The 16640-nt window shown below is 38.3% G+C and overlaps 1 protein-coding gene across 6 annotated transcripts in view; it reads right to left on the bottom strand.

The window, feature by feature from the left end:
• The window catches only part of HRH1 (histamine receptor H1), a 105775-nt gene that overhangs the window by 44690 nt on the left and 44445 nt on the right, over positions 1 to 16640 (bottom strand). For 3 of the 6 annotated variants that reach the window (XM_074198565.1, XM_074198563.1, XM_074198560.1), the window contains exon 1: positions 1 to 16640. This exon is cut by the window's right edge and continues 12579 nt beyond it. The exons of 2 other annotated variants lie outside the window; for them this stretch is intronic. The gene's annotated coding sequence lies outside the window, so the exon portion shown is untranslated. One more of the 6 variants, XM_074198561.1, reaches the window with a different exon arrangement.

Here is a 16640-nt window from a genome sequence, read left to right on the forward strand (position 1 = left end):
TGGAAAAGTCTGGAGTGAGTCTCAGCTATCTTCTGTTCTTGCTCGGCCAGGTAACAGGTAGCTGTCAAAGGTATAATAATCCTCAAAAGAAGAATATACTCCCCTTCTATTTTCTCACTTCAACTTGGACCTCTTGAATGTAATTTTTCCAGACCTTTGAGATCAGGGACTTTCTCTGAAATACTTTCTCTCAAATATGCTGAGAAACCACCATCTCTTTGATGTGGGCATTCTATCCAATGATCCATAAAGATGTTAACCCATCTATGCCTGCCAAGCCTATGTTATTCTACTTCCTCTCCCATGTATTGGAGTATAACCAATGTATTGGGGGTGGGTTATATATACTGTTAGAAAACTGGTATTTAAAAAAAGGAACTTTTGTTTGAGGGAGAAGTTTAGGGTCATGAAATAACATTGCAACTTCCCCAAAACAATCCAGTCAACTCTTCTTCTATTTAATTTTATAATTTTATAAATAAATAGCTTATAGTCCATTTGAAATCAGACCTACAGAGGACTATCTACTTTTGATTTGCTGAAGCAATTATGTTGGTGCCTTGCTGAACAGCACAGAGACATGTTTCAGAAGGTCCAAACTAGTTGTGATGGCCTACTTTAGGGTTATTCCATGTCCTTAGCTCCAGTAACAGGTCCCTGGGATTAGATACATTTGAACACAAATGTCATCATGCTAACATAGGCCTGCCAAGAGAACTTCCAAGAAATCCCAGAGGGTGGAGAGAATATGAAACTGTTCCTGTTAGTATAGACAGGCTTTTGCTCCCACACTTGCCAGATCATGGTTTTAGAGCCTGAAGTCACCTTAGAGAACATTTAATCTAATTTATTCATCCTCTCCAACTTCTGTTTCACAGATGAAATAACTGAGGTCTAGAGATAAAATAGACTTTCCCAAGATCACCCAGGTAGGAAAGAGAAATGAGTATCAGAACCTGGATTTTGAATGCTAACTCCAAATTCAGTTTTCTTTCTTATCTCACCTGAAAAAAGACCATTTTTATTCCTTGAATCAATAACCAATGGACTGTAAGCTCCTTGGGAAGCAGGGACTGTCTTAGGACTTTTGTCTTTGTATCTTTAGTACTTAGTGATATGCTTGTCACATAGTAGGTGCTTAATAAATGGTTTTTAATTTGAATGAAAATGATGCCTTGCCTTATCTGACAGCCTGGGAAGCTGGGAACCTTTTTCAAAGTCCAGGGTCAAAGATTAAACAGAGGGGGTGGCTAGGTGGTGCAGTGGATAGAGCACTGGCCTTGGAGTCAGGAGTACCTGAGTTCAAATCCGGCCTCAGACACTTAATAATTACCTAGCTGTGTGGCCTTGGGCAAGCCACTTAACCCCATTGCCTTGCAAAAACTAAAAAAAAAAAAAGGTTAAACATAGATCCAAGGAGGACAGATTTTCAGGGAAAAGGTGGGGTGGGTGAATATAATATAATACGAGAAATATTTATTAAACAGCTACTATGTATCAGACATTGAGCTGGAAGCTAAGTATACTAATGAGAAAAAGACAGTTCCTCTGATAATGAGAGAAATAAGCAGAACCAGAAGAACATTGAACACCCTAATAGCAACATGGGAGTGATGACAGATCTTGATGGACTCGCTCATTCCATCAGTGCAACAATCAGGGACAATTTTGGGCTGTCTGCAATGGAGAATACCATCTGTATCCAGAGAAAGAGCTGTGCAGTTCGAACAAAGACCAAAGACTATTATCTTTAATTTAAAAAAAAAATTTTAAAGATAAACTCGTTTATCTTATTATGTAATCTTGCTGTCTCATATATTTTTTCTTCTTAAGGATATGATTTGTCTCTCACCACATTCAATTTAGATCAATGTATAGTATGGAAATAATGTAAAGACTAACAGACTGCCTTCTGTGGAGGGGGGAAAGAAGTAAGATTAGGAGGAAAATTGTAAAATTCAAAATAAATAAAACCTTCCAAAAAAAAGAGAAAAAGACAGTTCTTGTCCTTAAGAAGCTTGCAATCTAGTGAAGGGAGACAACACCCAAAAAGGAAGTCAAAAAGGGGAAGGTGCAAGAGGGAACATGTTGATGATGGAGTTGAAATCATATAGAGAAGCTGTGGCAAATGAAGAGATGATTGAGATTTCAAGTCCTCTCTAAAGGGAGGCCATAGAAGGAGTCTTTGCTCCTTCATCCAGCCATCCAGTCAGAGGAGCAGTAGCAACTGGAGGGGATTGATGAGTGCGATGCATTTCTTGGTGATGCTTTCACAAGAACACTCTGCTCTGGCACAGAATTCAGTCTTATGCTGTTAAACCATCCAAAGCGATTATTGAAGTAAGGGAGGTGGAGGTGTGAGGGAATCTCATCATACTCTACCTATAAGGCTATGAGGACAGAATTAGAGAGAGGCAGCATTAATATGTTTGTTTGTTTGTTTATGTATTTATTATTCTTTATTTAAGGCAGTGGGGTTAAGTGACTTGCCCAAGGTCACACAGCTAGATAATTATTAAGTGTCTCAGACCAGGTTTGAATTCAGGTCCTTCTGACTCCAGGGCCGGTGCTCTCTCCACTGTGCCACCCAGCTGCCTGGCACACTACTGTGCGATGATGAAATCTGCCAACAATCCTGCCTTCTTTCACAAAGATGTCAGGGCTTACTACAGAGTTCAAGAGACAGCAGGTCAGATATTTCAACTGAACTCTGATCCCACAACATGGGCAATCCTTCCCAGGATACTCCTGGCAGCCAACCTTCTGCCTTCAAGTCCTCCTGGGTCCTTCCTACTTATCCCCTCTCATTAATCCTTCTCAAAGGGCTTCACATAACTTGCAGGGGCTTTCTTCCAGATCGCTCAAAAATCACAGCATTCTTTTGACTTGGCTAATGATGTCAGTCAATGAAGTAATGAATACAAACTCTATTCATATCTAGCTCTTACTGTAATTACTTGATGCCATTTCTCTGATAATATCTTTGATATTACTTTTGAGGCTGTTTTTCACTGGCAAAACCTTGCAGCCTAACAGGCTGACCACAAGTTTTTTTCATTGCATTTCTGGGAGGCAATCAAAGTTCAATGACTTGCCCAGGGTATATGGCCAGTAAGTGTTTGAAGCTGGATTTGAACTCAATTATTCATGACTCCAGGACCAGTCACATAGTAGGTGCTTAATAAATGGTTGTTAATTTGAATGAAAATCATGCCTTGACTTATCTGACAGCCTGGGAAGCTGGGAAGCTCTATCCACTGCTCTTTCTAGCTGCCCCTTTGAGTCATCTGTAATTTGAATTCTTCACAAACTGGATTATATTATGGGTCAGAGCTATATTGTATTGTTGGGAGAAAACTTTCAGAAGAAAATTCTTTGTTTAGAAAAATACTTGAGGTCAATAAAGCATTGCATCATTTCCCAAATATCAAACAGTCCATTCTTTTAGTCAATTCTGGGCCCAGGTCACTCTTCATCTGCACCTGGTGCCTGTCTAGGTTGTTTACCTTTAAGGACTGTCCATCCAACTTCATATAATAGTCTGGGTAGTTTGCATTCTCTATCTGCTTTGGCTATATTTTATCTGCTTATGGACATTTAGTTTGACCATAGCTCTTTCCATGGACAGATTGGTCTTTCTGCTTGTTGCTCCACTATCAGAATATGAAATAGATGTTTAATAAATAATTATGAATTGATTGACCTCTTTGGGGGTCACTCAGGATCTCATTTAGGAGGCTCTACAAAATACTTTGACCACATAACAAGAAGATAGGACTCACTGGAAAAGACTATTGGGGGCAACTAGGTGGAGCAGTGAATAGAGCACAGGTTCTGGAGTCAGGAGGATCTGAGTTCAAATCCAGACTCAGACACTTAATATTTACCTGTGTGACCTTGGGCAAGTCATTTAACTGCATTGCCTTGCAAAAACAAAGAAAAAAAAGACTAGTGAGAAAGATTGAAGATAAAATGAAAAAGAGACAGGAGAGCATGAGATAGATAAATAGTGTCATGGAAGTAATGAATGTGAGAATTTGAACAGACTTTAAGAGATTGTGAAGGATGGAAGGACCTGGTGTTCATGGCGTCACAAAGAGTCAGACAGGACTGAGCAACAACTTCAGCACCATGCTTGTGTGTGATGTGGTGTAGCAAACCTCCCAATTTACATGAAATTCTTCTTCTATTTGGACTCTGAACAGGACATTTTCCATGACAACCTCAAAATAAACATCTTTGGTGAGTATATATATCTCCCTATTTTATGATCTGTTGAATATTTATAAACAATAATTTTTTTAAGTTTCAAGAAGCAAGAGTTGGAATGTAAGGCAGACATGATCATCACCACTAATGGGCATGAGCTAGTATGGTGGCATAGTTAGAGAGTTGGCCTCAGAGTTGGAAAGACCAAGCACCACCTCTGACACATATTGGACATGAGACTGGAAAAAAATGCCTTAACTTTGTGGCTCTCTTCCAGATTCTATCTTGTATGACAGGTACTGATTTGCATTGATTTTCCTCTCTACTTCTCCACCCCAATGAAATCATAGATCTTGCCAGATCTCTCTGCTGCAGCTGGTATAATGAATCACTCAGAGCATAAGGGTTGTCTTAAAAATATTCAATAATTTCATGGAGAAGTAATTCCTAAAGATTTTAAAAAGTTCAGAAAGATAAAAGTCACTGGTGAGGAGATTCTCTGGGATCTCAGGAGCTCCCCTCCAAAGTCCTAAAAACCACTTTTATATTTTATCTTGCCCAAAGGGCCACAGCTAGGTCCCAGATTAATCTGATTAGTGGAGGAGTTAACTCAAACTGCCCCAACCCTGCTTGTAAACTTACTTTCTTGGTAACAATCTTAGCTGGTATTATGTGTAGGGTTAATTCATGACACTTAGGTTCTGCCAATATCTGAACCCTAAATATTCAGACAAAAAAAATATACATCCCCAGAGCATTCTAGTCTCCTCACAACCATAACATGAGGGATGAAATGTATTTATGTTATTATCTTCATTTTACAAGAGAAGAAATGGAGGTCCAGAGCTGCTATGTGAACTTCCCATGGTCACAGAACTAGTGAATTTCAGAGCTAGTCCTTGAACTCAGCTCTTCTCACCCTAAATGAGGTAATTTTTCTTCTACACTGGAGAGTTTTTTCATAGCTTTCTGCACAGGCTTCTGATGTAAACATTCTCTCAGCCTCCACTTCAGAAACAGGACTATGGCCAGGAGCCAGGGGCCTTTGTAAAGGAACCTCTCCAGGGTGGGAATGTATTGTATTTACATAAAATGGTTTATTACTCATGAACTCAACTTCCTTCTCTCAGCCAGCAACATTTTCTCTGGAAGTAAACCTGGAAAGAAAACAGTAGGAGATGGCATGTATTCCCCCCATGTCTTGCAGGTGGTCTCTTCTCTCAATTATCCAGAGGCACATTCAGCCAGGCTGGGCCCTCAGCAAAATTGTAAAGTTTGCACTTCCCACTTCCTTAAAAGTTATCTTTTACTTATTGCTACAGAACCTTGTTTTCCTGCTAACTGTTGGCTATGACACAGAATTACTAGATTAGCTGGAAGGGTCCTTAGAGACCATATAGTTCAACCCTTCTTTCTCTACTCCATTTTACAAGGACAGTCAGTGAAGTTTTTCACTGGTCAAAATATAACACCAAAGATTTGCAGAGTAGCAATATATTACTGTTTAGTGTAAACTCAAAATTGTACAAGTCTGCACTCAAACTTCCTTTCTTGGCAACAATCTTGGCTGGTGTTGTATATAAGATTTATTTATGCCTCTTAAGCCCTAGATATTCAGACATAAAAAATAATGATATTCATCTCTAGAGCATTCTAAAGTCTCCTCACAACCACAACACGAGGGAGGAAATGTATTTATTTTATTATCTTCATTTTACAAGTGAAGAAATGGAGGTCCAGAAATGCAAAATGAACCTCCTATGGTCACACACCTAGTGCATTTCAGGGCCAGATCTTGAACTCAGCTCTTCTGCCCCTAAATCAAATATTTTTTCTTCTACACAGGTGAGGCTTTTCCTGGCTTTTTTGCACAGGATCATTTACTAGATGGATAGAGAGCACTGACCATGCCTACTGTTTGTCCTGGCTCAATAGCCTGGTAAATCAGAGAAGATTTGGGAAATATCTCATACTAAGTGAGATAGTTTTCTGGAGTAGTGAACTGCCTTCTCTGTTCAAATATAAGGATCCCAAGATCCCCTCCTGCTTTATCATCATAGACTAATTTCTGGGGGTTATTATACAAAGTGGACTAATCCCAGAATCAAAGAAAAGGAGTCTGAATGGCAATTTTTTTTGTACCTCTGATGAATGCACCTCTAATACTGTGCATTAGAGTTATCTGTATTTTCATCTTATCCCCTACTAGACTGTAGAAGCTTCATGAGAAGAGGGGCAGTGTCTCAAACTGAACTCTGCCTATTCTTCCATGCCTAACACTTCAATGCCTAACAAAGTACTTTGCAAACAGGAAATGTTTGCTGATTAAATAAATGAGATGACCATGATTTAAGATAGGATCTTTTTTCTGCTTTAAATCCTGAATATTTTCAGAGAAAGACTGGAATCTTCTTGGTCACAGCGCAGGTTAGTGAGATGCTGATGATCATTTGGGAACCACCCTTTAAGAAATCTAGGGGGAATTCACCATTTTGAGAAAGTGTTTGGTTGACTTTCTAGAGAATATAGTTAAGTGTACGAAAGGATAGAAATAATGAATGGAGGATGCAGAACAGCAAATAGAGACTTTGACGTTGGGGAAACTTCCTAACAATTAGAGCAGTCTTAAAGTGAAATGGAGCACTGCCTAGGGAAATGGTGAGATACTTCTTGGAGGTCTTTAAACAAAAGTTGGATGATCACTCAGATCTGTTACAGAGTCGATTCCTTTGCCATGTGGATTCAACAAATCAAATGTTGAGATCCCTTCCAATTCAAAATAGGTGACTCTGTGAAATATATATTCTTTTCTGACTGAAGGAATATTGTTTGAGTGACGTACTTTTTCATTTCTACTTAACTTACACATGTCCTTTTGGTTTTTCTGTTAGAACGTAAGCTCCCTGAGAGTAGTTATTATTTGTATTTCAGAGCCTGGCATTATGCTTATAAGATTATAGGCATTTAAAAAATACTTGTTAAGAATGATGGACAATTGCAACTTCTCTTTCTCCTTCTCTTTTTCTGCCTAGGAACAATAATTGGTTCCTTGAACTCTCTTGGCAGCTGTCCAAGGTACAAAGAAATAACATCCTTAGTAATACTGAGGCATTTCTCTTGGAGATGGGAGGTAAAATTTTTTGGAATGGAACATAATTAATTTTTCATGGTCTTGGAAGACAGGAAGGCTAGTAAAATACCTTTAATTCTACAAACAACTTCCATATCCTTTTCTTCCTAGAGAATTTGCATTTAAGACATAAGAATTTAAGAGATTAGTTTTGTGTATCTGTCTCAGTTTGTTAAAAGAGCATTGGACTTGGAGTTAATTGGTGGTGTTTGAAAATGGGTTTTCCTGAAATGAAGTCCAATTCCCTATTCCCTGGAAAACACTGCCTCCCAGGTCACCCACACCACATTCCTTTAGCTTTGTTGAGAAGGTGCTCAGCATCCATAGATTACTGGGTAAAATTGAACTTTGGCACTTGATTTTCCATGTTGCCCTCAATCTAAACTGGCTTTTCAGACTTCAGGGAATGTGTTTGTATCATGGTATGAGGTGTGTGTGTGTGTGTGTGTGTGTGTGTGTGTATGTGTGAAAGATATGAAACTATAATGTCACCCAAATTACTTTGCTTGACTGTTTATTTTTTAAGCATTACAAAGTTTTCCTTTTCCTTTTTCATTGGGAGAGAGAGATAAATGCTTGAAAATAAAAAAAAATCTAAAAAACTGATCCATTCTTACCTTTTGTCCATTCAGATTGTTTTATACTTTATGGTAAGAATGACAAGACACAACTGGAATGCAGGGGTCAGGGCAGGAGAGAGTTCTATGAACCTTCCCTTGCTTAAAAACCATTCCTGCTTTTTTTTTTTTTTTAGTTTTTTTGCAAGGCAAATGGGGTTCAGTGGTTTGCCCAAGGCCACACAGCTAGGTAATTATTAAGTGTCTGAGATCGGATTTGAACCGATACTGGTACTCCTGACTCCAGAGCCAGTGCTTTATCCACTGTGCCACCTAGCCGCCCCTCCTGGTTTCTTTAAGGACAAAAAAATAAACTTCTCAGTCATGATTAAAAGCCCTTTGCAATCTACCTCCAATTTCGTTTTTCTGCCATGTTTATTTCACTTCCCTTCACAAAATCCACTTTCTGGCCAATTTGACCTACTAGCTGTTCTCTCCATTCCCACCTGCCTTGGCTTCTTTGCCTCTCTGAATCCTTAGCTGCTTCCTTTAAGGCTATGATTATATGCTACTTCTTCAAGGTGGATTTTTTTTCCTCTTGAAATTACTTCATAATATATGTTGCATCCCCTTGTAGAAAATAAAATTCTTCAGGGAAGGGGCTCAATTTTGTCTGTGCACCTCCAGAGCCCCCAGTGTACTTGACACTCTGCAAAGTCTTATTAAATAAATGTTGGTTGGATTGTATTGATTGGATTTCTTCTTGGTGCCAAAAGGTCAATGGATTCCCTTGTTCATCACCTGAAAGTTTTGCTCATTTCCTAAACATTCAACAAGACTGAATCCAAATCTAAAGAACTTTTTATTAAAAAAATATTTTCCCTATTTTATGCACTTGATAAATATCACCAATTATCAACAGAAAAAAACAATATTGCATTGAGAACCCTGAATCTCCATTATGAACAATTTTCAGCAATTATTAAGAGCTTATTATATACAAAGCACTCTTTTGCTGGGCAATAGAGATACCAAGATAGAAAACAAATGAGAGTTACTGTCTCCAAGGAACTTGCATTCTATTGGAACATTTGAGAATTTTTAATAACTTCAGCATGTTGGCCTGAGGTCTACATATAGACCTCTAATGTCTACATGTAGACATAAGGTCAATGGACCTGGATTTATGAAGAGCTGAGTTCCAATTCTGTCTCAAATAATGGTTAACTGTATGACTGTGGGTAAGCCAATTACTTTTTTTGTGCCTCAGTTTTCTCCTTTTCAAAACGAGGGTTGGACATCCAAAGTCCTTTTTCAGTTCTGAATCTACAATCTTATGAGTTTGGTTATTGCTCCCCCCCTCTGTTCTGGCAGGACATCCAGACATTTGGTTAATGGAGACCTAAAGTTTTGTTTTCCACATTCTAAGGATGGAAAATTCCCAAGGTGGACCCTTAGGAAGATTCCAGAAAGATGGATCCCTTCAATAAATAGAATGTATTGTAGATATTAACCCCAAAAGAGAGGCTAATGGAATTTTAAAATGAGATACTGTGGTGGGAGGAAATCTATTAGCAGAGTTTCTGGTTGGGAAAAAGGAACAAGAAATTTCTTTTCAGAACTAGAGAACAAGGTGAAACAATAAAAGACACACAATTCTTGTTGTTATGGTCACTACTGGTTTAGATTTAATTTGGACAAAGTAGGAGCAAGTCCAAAACCAGTTTCAAGAACAGATTCTTGAGAAAAGCAGTTTTTTTTTGTGAATTCTGGGAGGACTGGTCTTCAGGGACCATCAACTCACTAAGGCAGTTTTATGAAATTAATACTTACTAAGGACCTACTGGATACACAGAAGTGAGTTCAGTGGAAACCATAGGTAGAGGTTGGATAGCTAGCTACTGACTACTGGGCTAGGCTTATGCTTAGGCAGAGGATGTGTGAAAGTCTAATTTGAAGGGATCCCTGATCAAAATATTTTATTTTCTACTCCCTTGGAGTTCCACCATTAGAGATTTTTTATTTTGTGTCTCATTTCCCATTTCTTCCCTTTTCTTTGTTTCCATCTTTGAGACTGAAAACATTTCTGAGGTGTTATTAATTATTATTTATAATAAATTATTATTTAAATTAATAAATGATTCCTTAAATTATTAATTGCTTTAAAAGGGATTCCCTAACCAGATGTGAATAAGACAAGATAGGTCTAGGTTGGAGGGAGAGGTACCATAGTAGCCATGATGGGTACTTGAAAGGGTAAGATGCCAAAGATAAACTGCAGCATCTGAAATATTCTTAAGACAAGAGATATCCCTCTACTTCCTTCCTCCTTTTTGTTCAGGATTTTTTGAGTGACATCAAAGATCCTTTGAGAAAGCCCACATCTCTTGGAATAAGGGTCTAAATTATTGGCATGAGGAAGCTGTCCCATTCTTCTGGTGAGGGGGAAAAATAAATTTATCTTTGGTTCAGTTTTTCCAGGAACAGTTATTCAGTTGCTTTGCTGCCAACCTTTTTTCCCAGAATATACAATGACACCTCCCGATGAAAGTGAATGGCTGGATATGTAGCAGGCAACTGATTAATGTAACTAGTGTTTCCTTTGGTTCAGAGTGTGGGTTGAAAAACTATTTCCAGGAAACTTTCCCCGTACCTTATACCAATTTGATAATGACCTTCCTACATACACTTTTGCCTAGGATTTGTTTTGCCTCTTCCTTACACATAATTGTCAATTATTCTAAGCTATATTTATTTGTATTTTATCTCAAATTTGTATTTCTGCTCTTCCCACGAGATGTAACAGTGTCCTACACACAGTGAATACTCAGAAGTGCTGATTGAATTGAATCAAATGCATGACTAGAAAAGTCAATAGATATGTGTTACTCTTAATGCAATAGAAAATGCACAATGGAAACAAGAAAGGACTCTAACCTCTCCACCCTTGGGTTTACTCATCTGTAAAATGGGGAGGAAGGTGGTCTAGATTCTTCCAAGGTTCTGACAATTCAAAATCTATGATGTCTTGGGGTAATGGGTCTATACAATCCTGCTTCTCTAGGGAGGGATGGGGATCCACCCAGAGAGAATTCACTCTCTTGAAACCCAGATTAACTTCATTTCTTCAGGAAACTAATTTCCATCTTTTCTTCTTATCATGAATTCATTGCTCCCATCAAACCAGGATTCTCACTAACCCTTATACTTAGTCTATCTCCAAGCAGGGGGGGGGGGGCTCAATTATGTGGAAAACAAAACTCATTATCTTTCCCCCTTCAGTGCTTCCTCCCTTTCTTATTATTGTAGAGGGCTACTCACCGCCTCCCCCCAACCTTCCCTTTTTGGTTGGGTGGATCCTTTATCATCTGCCAGGAAAATATGTGGCTAGATAGATATAACTTCCTTGTTATTGTAGAAGGCAACACCATCTTCTCAGTTGCTCATGCTCACAATCTAGGAGCCATCCTAGATGCCTCCTATCTTCTCATCCCCCCATCCAAACTGTTGCCATGGCCTTCTGTTTTCACCTTTGCAGCATCTCTCAAATGCACCTCCCCTCTAGTGTAAGTACTCATCACCTCCCACCAGGACTATTTCAATAGCTTCTGGTGGGTCTGCCTGACTCAAGTCTCTCCCCATCTTAATCTACCTTCCAAAGTAATGCACTTAGGAGCAGCTAGGTGGCCTGGCCCTAGAGTCAGGAGAACCCTGAGTCCAAATCTGGCCTCAGACACTTAATAATTTCCTAGCTATGTGACCTTGGGCAAGTCACTTAACTCCATTGCCCTGTAAAAAAGCAAAAACAAAAACGAAGTATGCACTTAGATTCAGGTTAGACCAAGTCTCCCTTCTCCCCCTCCCCCAATATTGGCTCTCTATTATCTCCAGGTACAAATATAAAATAATGTGTTTGGCACTCAGAACTCTTCATAGCCTAATCTCCTCCTACTTGTCCAGACTTATATATTATTCCCTCTTAGATTCAGTGATACTGGTCCCTTTGCTGTTTTACAAACAAATCACTGCATATCTTGGTGAGGGGCATTTTCCACATCGTGTTTTTTAACTGTTTACCAACACATCTTTGGTTACCTATTCCCAAAGGTTTGTTCTGGAGAAAGTGCTTTGCAAATCATAGAAATGCGAGTTGCTATTTAAAGGAATAATCTTTAGAACAGGAAATTCAGAATTTTTTTCAGCCATCTCTCTTCTAGGCTGTGAGAGATGTTAGAAGAGGAATGTTAATAATCCAGCTACTCCCCGTGAAAACTTTCCTTCTGCTCAAAAAGATTATAATCTAGCTGAGGAAGAAGGATATGACTTTTGGGAAACAGTTAAATAGCAACTCAAGTCAGGGGAGGATGTGACATTATATAATTTCTTGTGCTAAAGATTATTTCCTTAAATAGTAACTCACATTTCTATGTCCCTAACATATGTAAGTTGAATCTGTATTATTTAGATTTTCTTCATCGCTTTCTTAAGTATAAACAACTAATAATACAATTAATCAAGGCCTGATTGATAGCCATTTTTGAGAACATTATGACATTGTAATATAATATTATGTAAATGCTCATGCTAAACATTTTACAATCAACTTTTGGATTCAGCACATCCCTGAAGGTAATATAAGTATCATCTCCATTTTACAAGTGGGGAAACTGAGATACAGTTGAATCTTGACTCCAGGACTAGTGTTCTTTCCATTGCACACTGCTGTTGCCTCTCCACTGCCCCCTCCATGAAGGAGTGATATGAAATAATGGGGACACTCAACACTGGATGGGTGAGCTCTTTATTATTTGCTAGGGGAACATGTGGTTAGATATGAGGTAATAAGATTTTTTTATTTTATAGATGAGAAGGTGGCTGAGACCCAGATAAGAAAACCTGAATTCCAACCCTGGACTCCTGACTCCAAATTCTACTTTTCATTCTACCACACATAGTCAACTGGTTCATGTTGAAGATGTCCAGGTTTAATATACAGTGTTTGAAACATTGTAGGGGCTTAATAAATGCTTGGTAGGGCACCTTGAAATACTGGGAACCCTATAAATGGCCCACAGCCATCTATATAGAGACCTGAGTGCAACCAGGTCATGCATTTCTATCTGAAAAATGGCTTTTGAAGCTCTGGGAAGATTAGATGTACTTGTTGGAAACACTTGAAGATATTTTCATTTGTCAAGGATCATGGGTCATCACTATCTGTCTGCCAACTCTCCTTCCATTCTTGGGGGCTTTTAGCAAGTCCTCATTATTTTCCACATAGAATTCAAGTAACATACTTCAGTTTTCTATGACTTTGCTTTTCTCTAGTCACAGGAACATTACCTCATTTTTTTGGTTGTTCTTTTCCATGGCGCCATCTTACACTCAGGAAAGGGGTGAGAAGATGGGCAGGTGCAGGCTTGTGTTTGACCTATCTTGCAGAAGTTAGGCTCATGGAATTGTTCTCAGAAGCAGGCAGGGCTTGGGATGGATCAGAGTTTTAGAACTAGAAAGGACCTTGGAATCCATCTGGTTTAACTCCCTCATTTTATAAATGAGGGAAAGGAAGCAGCCGACTTGCTCAAAGTTAAACATGGGATGTGTCAGAAGTGGGTTTTGAAGCCAGGGTCATTGATTGCTGAGGTGGTTTTAGTTGATGCAAACACAGTATAATAAATTGTGAACTAAATATAATAATGAACAAAAATATAATGGAAAAAATAGCAGGTAGGGGAAGCTAGGTGGCACAGTAGATAGAGCACTGGCCCTGGGGTCAGTAGGACCTGAGTTCAAATGTGACTTCATTACACTTAATAAATACCTAGCTATGTGACTTTGGGCAAGTCACTTAACCCCATTGCCTTGCAAAAACAAAACCAAAAGTTAAAAAAAAGAAAAGATAGTAGGTAATTATAAAGCCCCAAACAATTGATTAGGGGATTATTTGCTCCTTTGGATACAGCCTTGACCCCTTTTATAGGTGCTAATAATCCCATTGGTATGAATAATTGAGTCATCTGCATTATATCACAATCCCCTTTGAAAAGAATACCAGTGGGGAGATTTTTACTTTAAAAAAGTAAAAATTGGAGGCAGACAGTTACAAGGGGAAAAATGGTGGGCCTGGAGTTAGAAGACTTTATCCAATCTAATCAAAAAGGTTCTCCACTAAATGAGATGGGGAGGGAGATGACAGCTTATCTATAATCCATAAATTGAATACTATATAGAATAGTCACAAAGAAGGAAGAATAAGAGCAATTGGGATCTCCAGAAATTCACAGGAGGCAAAATCAAAGAAAGGGGTCAGGAGTAAAAAGAGTAAAACTCATGACCTCAAGTGTTCACACATGTACCAAAAATCCAGGCAACCAACAAGTGGAACTAGGCAAATTTGACTTTATGAGATTTGATGGAATGAAAACCATGAGACTATAGCAAAGACAGGTTTGGGTTGGGCTATATATTCATATGCTATACTCACATGAGAAAATCTAGAACATGGGAGGAAGCATGATGGAGAGAATTTGGATGAAGTTCAAAGAAAGAAGAAAAAGAAGGGATTTTTTTAAAAACTGGAGTATGCTACAGACTACTTGGGCAGAAAAAGACAATAGATGAGGAGTTTGGGAGAAAGATCAAAAGTTTAGTACAGAAACATGCTATAGTAATGGTGAAAATGGTGACAGGAGTACAAGGATTGAATTATTCAATCAATTTCTGAACTCTCCTCTCTCTGAAAAAAGTAGAACATCTGACTTCTTTAATGTTTAACTGATAATTTCATCCTTCAAAAAGTAGAACCACCAACATTGGAAAGTTCTATTCTGGATCTAGTTCTCACTAATAGAAAGGAACTGATTTCCAAAATGGGAATTATTGGAACTTTGGGGAAAAGTGAATATTCCTTTCTAGGCCATAGGCCAACACATATCCTAGATTTTGAGAAAGTGGATTTCAGAGGGTTCAGGGAAAAGTAAAAAGGATACCATGGAGTAAAAATGCTTCAGAGGAAGGCAGCCTAGGATGATGGGGGATGCACAAGAATGAATTACAAGACACAGAGGGTAATAATTTCAGAGAAGAGGGTAAATGAGAATTATCTGAAGAAACAAATGTTTGCACAAGGAACTCATCAAACAACTTAGATTTTTTTAAATGAAATGTATAGAATATGGAAACAAGGCCAGATGACAGAAGATGAATTATAAAAGCATGGCATGGACCTATAAAAAATGTGTCAGGAATGTAAATGCTCAGCTAAGGTAAATTATGGAAAACAAAAAGAATTTTTAATAGTTACTTAGGTAGGAAAAGATCGATCAAAGAAGGGATAAGGCTGTTGTTGCCTGGGACAGATGTATGATGCATGCAGACAATGAAGAGAAAGCAGGACTATTCAACATTTAGGCTGTTTCTATTTTCTCTGCAAAGGAGAATGACTTCTACATTCAAATTATAGAATATAAAATGACTAATTTGATACCAAAGCTAAGTAATGTAGTATTTTTAAAAATTTATTTAAGGCAATGGGTTAAGTGACTTGCCCAAGGTCACACAGCTAGACAATTATTAAATATCTAAGGCAGGATTTGAACTAAGGTCCTACTGACTCCAGGACTGGTGCTCTATTCACTATGCCACCTAGCTGCCCCAAAATAATTCATTGTTTTTTGCATGACAATGGGGTTAAATGACTTGCCCAAGGTCACACAGCTAGGTAATTATTGAGGTGTCTAAGGCTGAATCTGAACTCAGGTCCTCTTGATTCCACTGTGCCATCTAGCTACCCCTAATGTAATATTAAGAAAAAGACCTAGATGCCATTGATGAATTCAAGCCCCCTGACCCCAATAAATGACAGTGAAGGACTAGATTGCAGATATGATTACTGAGATACTGTCAGTTAGATATGAAAGATCATAGAGGATAAGTAGGGCATCGCATGATTGGAGAAAATTTTCTGATTTTCAAAACAAGGGAAACAAAGAAAGTCTGTAAACTTAGACCAGTTAGCCTGACCTAAATTCCTGGAGAAATTCCCAAGGGGACCATGACAAGATGTTTGTCCAACATCCAGAAAGGGAAGTGGTATCATTAAGAGTGGGACATGCATGACTGATCTTACTTTTTTTTAAAAACAGAACTACTAAACCTGTAGATGTAGATTGCCAAGACTATAGTAATGCTTTCAATAAGGTATCTATCTCATGGTCTTTGTGGAGAAGATGGAGAGAAATGAATTAGAGGATAATATTGTAGGCCAGCAACATGGACTCAAGGCTCTCTAAAAATGAGGTTCAAGCCAGTTTTTGCCAGCAACACTATTTTTAGACTTCTGTAGAATTCTCTATTATGCTTTCCCACTCCAGGAAAAGCATCATTGGAAAAGTCTGATTATATTGCAAGATTGAATCTCACTTACAAGTCATCAGAGTGCACTGCTTTTCTGATTGGACCCTATAACTGGACAATAGTCCTATTTCCTACTTTTCAGCTTTTATTTTTTTAAATGTATTTTCTTTCCCCATTAGATTAATCTTGAAGGCAGGGGTCTGGCACATAATAGGTGCTTAATCAACAGTTTATTAATTACTATTGACTATCAATGTACTCAGAATTGGCCAACTGACTGGACCTAAAAAGGAGTTGTTAATGGTTCAAGGTCAACATGATAGGAGGTCTCCAGGGAAACATGCTAAGGATTTATGCTTGACCTTTTGAAGTTTAATACTTTTATTAAT

Source organism: Macrotis lagotis, chromosome 8 (genome assembly GCF_037893015.1).
Source record: "Macrotis lagotis isolate mMagLag1 chromosome 8, bilby.v1.9.chrom.fasta, whole genome shotgun sequence".
Classification (NCBI taxonomy): domain Eukaryota; kingdom Metazoa; phylum Chordata; class Mammalia; order Peramelemorphia; family Peramelidae; genus Macrotis; species Macrotis lagotis.